This window comes from Pinus tabuliformis, chromosome 8, assembly GCF_031772625.1.
Source record: "Pinus tabuliformis cultivar Carrire ecotype Pingquan chromosome 8, CPIR1, whole genome shotgun sequence".
NCBI lineage: Eukaryota > Viridiplantae > Streptophyta > Pinopsida > Pinales > Pinaceae > Pinus > Pinus tabuliformis.
The window spans coordinates 1,383,971,157-1,383,984,178 of NC_142294.1; the positions used below are offsets into that span (position 1 = coordinate 1,383,971,157).

General features: G+C 35.6%; 2 pseudogenes; both read right to left on the minus strand.

Annotated features, from left to right (window-relative positions):
• Positions 1 to 9,985: 9,985 nt before the first annotated feature.
• LOC149240714 (shaggy-related protein kinase epsilon-like) lies at positions 9,986 to 10,513 on the minus strand (annotated as a pseudogene).
• Positions 10,514 to 10,542: 29 nt separating this feature from the next.
• On the minus strand, positions 10,543 to 11,307 carry LOC149240715 (shaggy-related protein kinase epsilon pseudogene; annotated as a pseudogene).
• Between the last annotated feature and the right edge of the window lie 1,715 nt (positions 11,308 to 13,022).

The following is a 13,022-nucleotide window of genomic DNA, read 5'->3' on the forward strand; positions in this document are numbered from 1 at the left end:
TTCTACACCTTTCTTTAAACCATCCATCTTAGATTCTGTTCCTTTTTGTGTAAGGGACAATTGTTGCACTTGGTCTTGTAATTTTGATATATCATGTTGCATTTCTTCCTCTTCTTCATGAGTCATGCTAGAGATTTCAGGTTCCTTACTAGGTGTTTGCATTTTCTTTCCTTGGGGCATCAGTTACTGATAATAATGCTCTACTATGCCCTTTGAATATCTTCAAAATAAATTTTCAAACCAAGCTTAAGCAAAAATTTAAGAAAATCTACACACCTTTTTTCACTTTGTAGGAGCTCGATATTGCCTCTGATGTATCTTTTTACCTTCCAATCATCTAGTTCTGAATTTGTGACCTGTAGTAGCCCTTTGTGTCCTCTTTCCAATGCCACAAGTCTGACCCAAATTGGATTCTCCAAGGAAGATTTATGCGAAATCTCCCACAATGACTTGATTATAGACTAGTTCAGTAGAGTGAACTTGTACGACGTGCCACGAGTCACTGTTTCGACCTTTGGATCTGAAAACCGCATACAAGAAACTAAAGTCCGTCCTCTTTCTGTAAATTCTTACGAAATTTCAATCCGACCCCCAGAGAGAAAGTTATGATGATTTTCCCAAGGTCACCTGTTTGGAATGTAATTCAGGAGTCTGCAAAAAGACCAACTTCCTCAGATCAGTAGCGCGAAAAACTCTGAAATTTGGACCCAAGGTTTAACACGATTTCTTCTCAAATGGGTTTTTTTTGCAACTTCTGAAACATCACAGAAAAATAGTTATAGCGAAAATTCCACGATGACCTGTTTGGAGCAGCGAAACCCTAGAATCCAAAGCTCTGATACCAAATGTTATGAAACCAGCTCAAGAAAAGATAGAAAAGATAGATCAACGCCTTAGAATTCAGCCTCTTCGAGGGGGAAACCTCCTTTATAATACATAAATGAATAATTATTTGATGATTCAAATGACAAAACCTCCTTTCTATATATAGGAGTCTAAGGAGTCACAATATAATCCAGCTGACCTAACAATAATAATATAAAGCCACAAAAATAACAATAGAGGGATTCTATGGGGCACAGTAATAACAAGATGGGGGTAATAGGGGCACAACAATATTAATAAGGGGTATAACTACAATAGTAATGGGGTAATCACTAGTATTATAGGGACCCAACAAATGTTTTCGAGGTTGGGAGTTAACGTTGGGAGTTAACACCTCAATAACTTTTTTCGGATCACATTTGATGTATTGTTGAGTACAACCTTCTTCGGGTCACATTTTCCGTGCTGCGCAGAGAACTTCCCAGAGCTCCTTGCATGGCAAAATCCATCTCCTCCTCCGATGTTCCCAGTTCGAACCTCATAAACACACCACCTTCTATCGCTTGCAAATAACATTTTTATCAGAAAATGCCATCTCTGTCATAGTTTTATTAGAAAATCCCATCTCTGCTTAGAACAATAGTAAGGATACAATGGGTTGGCAGGCACTAATGAATATTTTTTTCACTTGAGAGGAATCCGTGGTCGTGAGTGTTGTCAAATGCCAATCTTCCTAGCCAAAATCCTCCATGGAGATGAGAAAAATGGCATCATTTCAAAGGCTATAATGGTCGGAAATGAATTCTAACAACAACCCTTTGACACCCCGAGAAGTGGAAGAATTCTTGTAGGGTTCTCTAGGATCGAATTTGGAGGTTTTAACGATGAGCGAATAAAAATTATTATGCAAATCCTTGATGTAGAGCTTGATGATGTCATCAAGTGGGTGCTCCAGGATGAGAAAAGGTTGCTGGACTAGTAGTGGGGGTTGTAACTTGTAAAGTACCCTTTAGAATAGCTCTTATACCATTCAAGGATGAAATACCCTTGGAGCGGAAGAACCTGGTGAATTGATCTTTCCTTCATGTATTGGGCATGGAGGGGAGTTGTTGTAGCTCTATGATGAAGTCTGGAACTAAAGAGATGAATTGATATTGAGGTTACAAGCACGAGGAGAAACGCTCAACTTTCCTTCTGCTATCTGTTTGAGCATGAGATGTAGTCACTGTATAATTCCATTTCATTTGTTTGTTGTAACTTGTTTTAGATATTTGTATTTGTCTCTGTTTCTCTATTTAATCAAGCTAAACCAGATCAGTTCTTCAACTTGTCCTGACGATGAACCACACTGGTTGGTTCGAAACGCGTCGACAAAAGATTGATTATGTGATTTTGCCGAAGATTATCTAGACAAAATTGAAAACCCTTTTTCAAAAAATACATTTCATCTTATCTTTACCTTTTTGATGATGCTAGAATGAATTTAAGGAAAACATCATCCTTAAAATATTTGGAAGTGAAACTCTCTAATGCTGAAAGGGTTATTGCAAATTTTTGATGGTTTGATTTGTCACCAATTATAGGAATTCAAGAATTTAAGGCCACAGCTTTAATCTACGACAGAGTATTGTGAAATGTCATATCTTCATAATGAACAGAAACAAACGTATGCCTTCTTACACTTTCTATGTTATTGTAGCCTTCTGTGCATGGTTGGATAATGATTATATCTTATAGTTGAACCTGAGTTGATAGGATTTCATTTATTGTCTTGGCAAAGAACCGATTAAGAATAGAATAATACAATGTCTTTAGATTCAACATAGTCATGAACATTTTATAGATGGCTTTAATCCAACAATGCTTTTCCTGTGCTTCCGCACAAAGAATTATTGTAGCGACTTTTGTCCACCTTGCTAGCTTTTTCCATCTATAAAATTGATGAATCAGAATCATTAGAGGCCAATATCTGAGTCAAAAAAATTGACTTGAACTCTTATTTAACTAGTAAGTTATAATTCAATATTTTTTCTTAGAGAAAAGTGAAACATATAGTAAATAATGTGAAGAACTATCAATCCAAGATTTTCTTTGATAAAAATGGCAATGTTTGTATTAAATGAAAAAACCCACTGGTCAACTCTACGAAAGATAGTCTGAACCAAGAGAGTTTGGCTCTGCAGAACGCTCTACATTGTTCATGCACATTACATATTAAATAGATAGCATGGTTTTAGGGAAGTTAGAACAACATCCTAAGAAATAGAAAATAATTCCTATCCTGAGGTTACGTGAGCCAACTCAACCTATTCTAAGATATTCTCCATTATCTTCAACACTCCCCCTTGATGGAGAATGGGTTCAAATATATGCCTAACATCTCCCTAAACATTTGAAACTTAACTTTTCCAAGAGGCTTAGTGAAAATTTCTGCAACATTATCACATGTATTACAATATTCCAAATGAATTTCTTTTGATTGCACTTTCTCCCTGACAAAGTGGAATTGTGTATCAATATGTTTAGTGTTTTTGTGAAACACCAGATTATTAGCAAGTTTGATTGAACTTTGATTGTTGCATCTGATTATTTTTGCATCTATCTATTCTTCCCCAACGTCATGGAGAAGTCTCCACAACCAAACTGCCTCACACATTGCTGCACACATGGCTTGATATTCTGCTTCCACCGAGGACAAGGAAACTATGTTCTGTTTCTTGCTGCTCCATGTGATCACCCCGGATTTAATATTGAATTCATAACCTATTATAGATCTGCGATCATCTACATTTCCAGCCTAATCTGAATATGCAAATCCTGCCAATCTAACATCAGAGGAGTCAGTGTAAATAATACCGTAATCTACAGTACCTTGTAGATACCTCAAAACACTTTTCATTGCATTCCAATGGCTCTCAAGTGGCTTAGACATAAATTGGCTTAGCACACTAACTGCATAAGACAAACAAGGTCTAGTGGTGGTTAGGTAGATTAGACTCCCAACCAACTGTCTGTAAAGTGTTGCATACGCCACTTTTGAGCCATCCTCGCACTACAATTTGATGTTCTACTGCAATGGTACCATTGTAGGCTTACACTGATCCATCCTAAACTTTTATAACAAGCCTTTGACATAATTTGCTTGGGAAATAAATGTTTGACCTAAATCTCTCCAGATCTCAAGACCTAAACAATATCTGAGTTGACCGAGGTGTTTCATTTCGAACACCTGTGACATCTGTTGCTTGATTTCAACGATTAGATATGTTGCATCACCTATAATGATCAAATCATATACATACAATGAAATCAACACTACGCGCCCTTGTTCATCTTTCATGGTGTAAAGATTAGGGTCATTTTTACTTCTATTATAGCCAGCTTGTAGAAAAAATGAATCAATCTTTTCATACCAAGACCTGGGTTCTTGTTTTAGTCCATAAAGTGCTTTCTTCAATCTACAGACTAAATTTTCTTTTCCTTTCTAGACAAACCCTTCCGGTTGCTCTAGATAAACCTCCTCTTTTAGTTCTCCATTCAAAAATGCAGAGTTTACATCTAGTTGGTGTATCATCCAATGTTTCTTAGTAGCTAAAGCAATTAAAATTCTGATAGTATTCAATTTAGCTACAAGGGCGAAGGTTTCTTCATAGTCTATCCATTCTTTTTGTGAGTACCCCTTTGCTACCAACCTAGATTTTAGTTTTTCTATGGTTCCATCTGCATTAATCTTCATTTTATATAACCATTTAAAAATTATGATTTGTTTTCCTCTAGGAAGTTCAACCAATTCCCAAATGTTATTTCTAATTATTGAATCATATTCTTGTTCCATGGTTGTTTTCCATTCACTACATTCATTTGCTTCTTTATAACTAGATGGTTAAACCACATTCATCATACTAGTTATAAAAGCATTTTCCCTATATCTTTCAAGTATTTGGGCTTTCCTACCTGATATCATGAGTGGTGGGGTGGCTTCAAACCTTATTTGATCATTATTTTCTTTTTCTTCCTACTGTTGCTACTGCTGTTGCTGTTCATTCTCTGCCTTTGTCTACTGCTGACACTGATTGTTCTCTACTTCTTCTTCCACCAAGTATGGAATGTCCCATTCCTCATTGTGCTCATCAGATTCTTCATGATCCTGCTCATGGAATTTGACATCTCTACTAACAAAAATCTTTTGAGTAGAGGGATTAAATAATCTGTAACCTTTATACTATGAACAATACCCTATAAAAGTAGATCTGATGGCTTTTGAATCTAATTTTCTTCTATCTTCCTTTGGAATGTGGGCAAATGATTTAGATCCAAATATTCTTAAGTGTTTTACTACATGCTTAAATCCATATAATGATTGATAAAGAGTTTTAGACTCAAGATAAGCTCATCTTTATAATACATGATAAGCTCATCTTTCATGTATTCTCCCCCTTGATCAGAATGAAGAATTTTTATCTGTTTCCCTGTTTATCTTTCAATCATATTTTTAAACTAATTAAAGTATTCGAATGTATGACTCTTCTTACTTAAGAAACATACCCAAGAAAACTTCATACAATCATCAACAAACAATAGAAAATACAGTGCACCTCCTAATGATTTTCTCTGCATGGTTCCACAAAGGTCTATGTACACTAATTCAAGTATATCCCTCTGTTTCTTTTCTACTCAAATAGGAATTCTTCTCTATGCATTTTTCCTAATGTACAAGCATCACAATCATTATGTACTTGCTTTAACATAGGAAGATCTCTTACCATTTCCTTCTTTTGTAGTAACAACAAATCATTGTAGTTGATGTGGCCAAATCTCTGATGCCATAGCTCTTCCGTAGTCAGGCTCGCTACTATCAATGCTCGAATTGGTGTAGGTCTTACATCCAAATTGTATAGTCCTCCTGTTCGGATTCCTATAGCAATTGTCTTCATGCCATCTAGCAGATTTTTAATATAATATTTAGATTTAAAGAATTCAACTTTCAGATCTTGATCTGTAATCATGGATACAGAAATCAAGTTCTTTGTTACACCAGGCACATACATAACATTATGAATTTGTTTGATATTACCATTAGGTAGAATGATAGAAACTTTCCCACACCCTTTGATTTGATGACTTCTATCATCACCTAGGTAAATCTATGCTCCTTTGTTGATTTCTTTAAAATCTTCGAACCAATGCTTGTTCCTTGTCATGTGTGTTGACGCTCTTGAATCTACATACCAGATGTCTGCATCAACATTCTCATCACAATCTACCATGAACAATCTGAAATTTTGCACATGATTTTCATTCGCGAGATGACCTGCATGTTTTTTCTGCTTCTGTTGTTCTTCATGATATTTCTTCTTCCTGCACTCCCTGGTAATATGACCCAGTTTTCTGCAATAAAAACATTTAGTTTCAGAGTAGTTTCTATTCAGATGCATACCTTGGGTCTAATTCGGTCTTTTGTGTGAGTTTGCTCCGTTTTGCTGTTGTGGACTTCGTTTCCCTTTGAAGAAGTTCTTCTTCACCATTAATGCAAGATTGACACTCTAGGGCTTCAGAGTCGATCTTCTTTCTTCTTCCTGCATCAATATTCCTGTTGGCTCTTCAAATTTCAGGATCTTCTCTCTGGAATTTATCCTAGTGATGAACATTTGGTAATCATCAGTGACACCATTCATTGTAATGGTTACAAGATCTATATCTGAAACCGCATTGCCAATGTTTGACAGTTGGTTCTTCAGATCCTTGATCCTTGCTACGAATGAAGCAATTGTTTCATTCTCCTCCATCTTCAGGGATAGGATCTTACTCTTGAGGAACAGAAGAGGATTTGAATTCTTCATATCATACAAATTCTTCAGAATTCCCCAGATCGCGTTAGCTGTCTTACATTCTCTGATGTGTGATATGATGTAGTCCTTCACTGACATCTTCAAAAATGTCCTTGCTTTACCTTCTCACTTCTCCCAATTTGGGATTGATGTTGATCCAGCCGCAGGCTTCGGCTCATCCCCACTCGCAATCATCCAAGAACTTTTCACGTCTAGCGGATTCTACATCTTGAATTTCCAATTTGCATAATTGGAACCATTGAGCTTGTTATGCTCATTCAAGCGTGCTTCAAACATATTGTTATTCATCTTGGCGATTTCAAAAAACAAATTTGACAGGTAAAAGAAGATGTTAGATTTACCCCAGATTTGTGAGAGAGACAGATCACTGATCTTCAATGTTGTTTGATCTCGCAGCACACCCGTTGATCACTGTGGATTCCTTCACAACCTCCAGACAACCTTCTGTTGACAGCTACAACCTTGTTCTTGGCTTCCCCATGTAGCTTTTATGATTTACGCGATCATCGCAGATGTACATGACTTATTTACGACGTCGTTGCAGCTGTACACAGAATACCTACGATGACTAAAATAAAAATATGTGTGAAGGAGCTACAGTGGACTCATCACAGTGATACTCCTCACAACCTAGGACCATTTCGATTTTGTCGCAGTGAAACTCCTCAAAACAGCGATGATTCCTGTTCAGTGACACCCACCAGCGAACGTACAGGTTCCTCGGCCCTGACACTCTGATACCATGATAAAAAAATGGCAATGTTTGTATTAAATGAAAAAACCCACTGGTCAGCTCTATGAAAGAGAGTCTGAACAAGGAGAGTCCGGCTCTACAGAACGCTCTACCTTGTTCATGCACATTACACATTAAATAGAAAACATGGTTTCAGGGAAGTTAGAACAACATCCTAAGAAATAGAAACTAATTCCTATCCTGAGATTACATGAACCAACTCAACCTATTCTAAGATATTCTCCATTATCTTCAACATTCTTCATCTTGGGTATGTTCAATAGAATTCTCTGAAAAGTTATTTTGGTTGGAAATTTTTTTGAAATGATGACATGATATCAACTATAAGATGAAGTTACAAACCAAAGAATCTTCGATAGGGAGATAAAATGCTCCAATATGTTTTAATATTGGGATATTGTAGATAATTCTTGATTAACAAGCCACTTGATCATAGATTCTTGTTGCAAGTCTCTTGTGAAATAGAATGTAAATTTGTTGGTTGGCTCCCAGGAGGTCATGAAAATGGGTAGCTTGTGGCACAGTTTCTTTGAGATTAAGTGTACCATGACACAATTCCAACCACCATCATTGGTTAGGAATGCACAACACTAATGTTCTAACCAGTAGTGCATTTCCACAATTTACTTCACTTTCAATTTGAACACCTGAGAGAGGAGAGAAAAAGTCAAAGGTTTTTAACAATCAAAATGCTTTGATCAAAATAAAGGGTAAGGGTTGGGGGAGAGTGAACTGGAAAAATCCATCGTTTTATCTCTACATCCTACAGAGAGTGCAGGCCCTCTTGTAGACCTAGGCAGAGATTAAGGGAGTCTCATTCCTACTTAGTTACCGGAGAATCCACAGTAAAAAACATTTTTCGTCAATGTTTCAAATCCCAACTGGGATCCATCATCAGGACTTCATGAATGCTTGATAGAAGAAGAGATCAATTGAGGGATTAAATAGTAATGAGGAGATTAGGTTTTGGGTTGAGATGAATGTCGGCCTTGTTTCAATAATATTATTAATTTTTGATTAATTATTGATGAGTAAATTAACTGATTTTAATTTGATGTAAATTGTTATTATTATTTTATTACTATTATGTTAATTATTATTCTAATTAAATTTAATAACTTATTTTTATTTTTAATATAATGTAATATAATATAATATAATATAATAATCTTAACTTATTTTTATTTTTAATGTAATGTAATATAATATAATATAATAATCTTTATTCTAAATATTTAGTGATTATTAAATTAATAATACATAAAAGTATTTGAATTTAATATATGTTAGTATAATATAATATTATTAATTATAAAAAGTATGTAAAATCTATATATTAATTAATAATATATATTGGTATGTGATGAATACTAATATTAGTGAATTGTATATTAAAATAACTTAAATTAATAATTATTATGATAGAATTAATTAATATTAATAATATTAGAAATCAATATTAATAATTAATAGTTGATAATTAATAACTAATTACTAATAATATCAAAATTAATAATTAATAGGTGATAATTCATGTCAATACCTAATAATTAATATTGATAATTAAAATAGTAATCATAATAATTAATAATTAATAATTAATTAATTAATAATTAATAATAATTATTGATAATTCCTGTCAAGTGTTTAATTTTTAATCATTAATAAATAGTTTAATTAATTAATATATTTTTATTTTTATGAATAGAATACTAATTAATAGTTTATGATTAATACATCATAATAATGCTTTATAATAATAGTTAATGATAAGGTAATAGATATATCATAATTATTAATGAAATATTGTAATTAAGTACTAGTTATTATTATTATTATTATTATCTTAATTAAATTATTAAAGCAATGCTACGAACTACTAAAAAAGAGAAAGGGAGAGGGAAAACTACCACTAAATGCTAAGCCTAAGATGAATTGTTGACCTTAATTTCTCTTATTAGGGGAAGCCAACTTCCACTAATGTCCATACCATTTTCTCTATTGAGATTATCCGGATGCTCCATAATTTCAAGAGCTTCTCTAATCTTTCGTCTATGATGCTGTTCTTCCCTTGCGACAATTGAGGCGCTCTCCAAACAGACATGGTGTTTTGTTTTTGAGGAGTGTTCTGCCAAGGCCGAGGTACGAGACCTTTCATTCTTAATATCAGCTCCATGTTCCTTAAGTCTAATCTGCACGGAGCGACCAGTTTCACCAATGTAGCTTTTTCCACATGAGCAATCTAAACCACAGATGTCTTAGATCCAAAATCTCAACCCTGTTTAACTGGATAAAACAAATATTGAAAGGATATGAAATGTGTGTTGGTTATTGCTGTGGGGGTGAGGAAAGAGTGATGGTTTATGACTTTATGCCCATAGTTAGTCTCGAGAACGATCTTTTCAGAAGTACAAGGTTTTCCTCGCCCTGTGTTATGTTTTATTTGGTGTGGTGTGGTGGTGGTCTCTATGCTTATAGAGTAGGAAACTCATTGCTTAAAAGTGGTTTTGGTAGATTTCTCAGGGACAAGCCATTGAAATAATTCTAGTGAGGCTCCCTACAACTCTTGGGGTGTAAAGTGAAAGAGAAGTGATAGAGGATGAGAATAAGGTAATTGTGTATTGGGATCACGCATCTCATCAAAGAAAGGATGTGCACAAGCCTTTAGAGTAGTACAACACAGGTTTGGAGAATACTTGAGCAGTCATGATACAACATCCACCGTTTCAGGAGGTGTGCGTTTGTGAAATACCTTCTGTCATGGATGTGCTTTAATTTGAGGGAATTTAAACTCTGTATAATTTGGGTTCATGAACTTAATCTCCCCTCGAGTTGGAGTCCCCTGAACCTTGATGATCTCCACCAATTGGTCAACGCCACTTTCTCCGAAACTGGGGCAGTCCAAGGAGAAATTTTGCTAAGACGCAATCCAATGATCATATATCTATTGTCATAACAGGGGCAGTCCAAGGAGCAATTCTTCTAAGACAAAATCTAATAACCATATATCTTTTGTTGTAGTATGCTCTGTAGCTCCCAAAATAAGTTATGGAGCTCTGTAATAACGCAAACATATATATGACATATATAAAACTCATTGCTTAAAGTTGTTTTGGCAGATTTCTCAGGCACAAGTTGTTGAAATAATTCTGGTGAGGCTCCGTGTAGCTCTTGGGGTGTAAAGTCAAAGAGAAGTGGTAGAGGATGAGCATTTGGTAAATTTGTATTGGGATCACGTAGCTCATCAAAGAAAGGATGCGCACAAGCCTCCAGAGCAGTACAATGAAGGTTTGGAGAATACTAGAGCAGTCTTGCTACAACGTCCACCATTTCTGGAGCTGTGTGTTTGTGAAATACCTTCTGTCATGGATGTGCTTTAATTTGAGGGAATTTAAAATTTTTATAATTTGAATTCATGCACTTAATCTCCACTCGAATTGGAGTCCCCGGAACCTTGATGATCTCCACCAACTGGTCAATGCCACTTTATCGAGGAAACAATGGCAGTCCAAGGAGAAATTCTGCTAAGACGCAATCCAATGACCATATATCTGTTTCCGTAACAGGGGCAATCCAAGGATAAATTATTCTAAGCCGCAATCCAATGACCATATATCTATTTTCATAGTATACTCTGTAGCTCCCAAAATAAGTTCTGGAGCTCTGTAATAACGTGAACATATATATGATATATTGGGCTCCCCTTTCACCAACTTCTTGGCACTGCCAAAGTCACAAAGCTTAAGCTGATGACTATGGGGTCAGCTAATAAATTTTGAGGTTTTATATCACGATGACAAATGCCAACAACACCATGGATGTAAGCCAGAGAACGAAATTTATTTGATAGGTGTAGAGTATGACATATATCAATGGCATACATTGGTTCATCCTCCTATAGTATATTGTAACTTGATACACTGTTTCAGGTACATACTCCAATACAAGGTTGAGGTATAATTCATCTTTGTTAGTAGTTGAAAAGAAACAATGTTTTCGTTGAACAATATTAGGATGGTCAAGCATTTGCAGTTCTCTATTCTTGTATCTCTTATCTTGCAACACCATTTTTATGGCAATGACCTCTCTAGTTTCTAAGCATGTGGCCTCGAAGATAATACCAAATGACCCAGTGCCCACAATACGTTCTGTACTGTCTCTAATGGTCTATTTTGGTTGCCCATTTTGACCATCTATTGTTGTTGAAATTATGTGGCCAGTCTCCGTGCCATTGCCATTGGAAGAGAATACCAAATGATCCAGTGCCCAACATACATTCTTCCCTGTATCTGATGGTCTGTTTTGGCTGCCCATTTTGACCGCCTATTGTTGTTTATCTGAAACTTGGTTGAAGCTTACTGGGGTGGGGGAGAACGGGTTGATTTTCTTTCCATCCCTTTCTATGAATTCCCTTAGGTAGGGTTTCCTACCTCATGAAAAGTGAATGTCGTAAAGTCACTTAACTGATATAGTGAAGGTAAGGTCTTGATTGCTTGTTTATTTCAGGATGGGTTGATTTTGGGGTCTTTGGTGACCAACTAAGGTCTTCATTGCTTGTTTATTTCAGGATGGGTTGATTTTGGGGTCTTTGGTTACCAACTTGGCTGGGTATGGGTAATTTTTGTAACTGTTGTGGGATCATTGTTTGCTAATATACTGTATTGAATGCATCTTATCTGAAAAGGATGCCAAATTTGACAACTTTTGTTGTTGTTTACCCATGTTTTTAACTAATTTGTAATCTGAGAAGGATGCCAAATTCGACAAATTTTGTTGTTGTTTAACCATGCTTTTAACTAATTTGTAATCTGAAAAGGATGCCAAATTTGACAACTTTTGTTGTTGTTTACCCATACTTTTAACTAATTTGTATATTCATGCTGCATATCCCATGCTGCCTGTAAGGGTTAAGGTTAGACAATTTGTTTAATGTCCTCTTCTTCAACTTGTTATCCATAAAAACTAAAAAGTTATAGAAGTAGGACACCAATGAAATTCTCAAAGAGTTATATGGAATGGTGATTCTTCTTCTGATTATTTGAATATATTTGGGTAATTACAGCCTACCTAGTGACTTTGGATTTGATCCATTGGGCTTGATGGATCCTGAAGGACCTGGAGATTTTATCGAACCAGGTTGGCTCGCTTATGGAGAAATCATCAATGACCGATTCACAATGCTGGGTGCAGTTGAAGCCATTGCTCTTGAAATCTTTAGGCAAGCTTGGGCTAATCCCACAGGAGACCACACTTCCTTGGGTCCAAACTCGAGTCATTCCTCCAACAGGGACGTATAACTACTAGTTTGGACCCATTCCTCCAACAGGGACATATAACCACTAGGCTGACCCTTTTAAAAGTATGCAATTTTCCACATTCTCAATTTCTTTAGACGTTCCTGTGCCCCCTTTCGGTGTAATTGCTAGCTAATTATAAATTAAAAACTTCGTGATATCTTCCGCAGATCTATTTCACACATCTAATAGATACCCATCTCAGGCTAAAATATCTTCCGCGGGTTTATCTCAAAAATTAAATAGATACCCATCTCAGGCTAAAATTTCTTCGGCGGATCTATTTAACAAATTAAATAG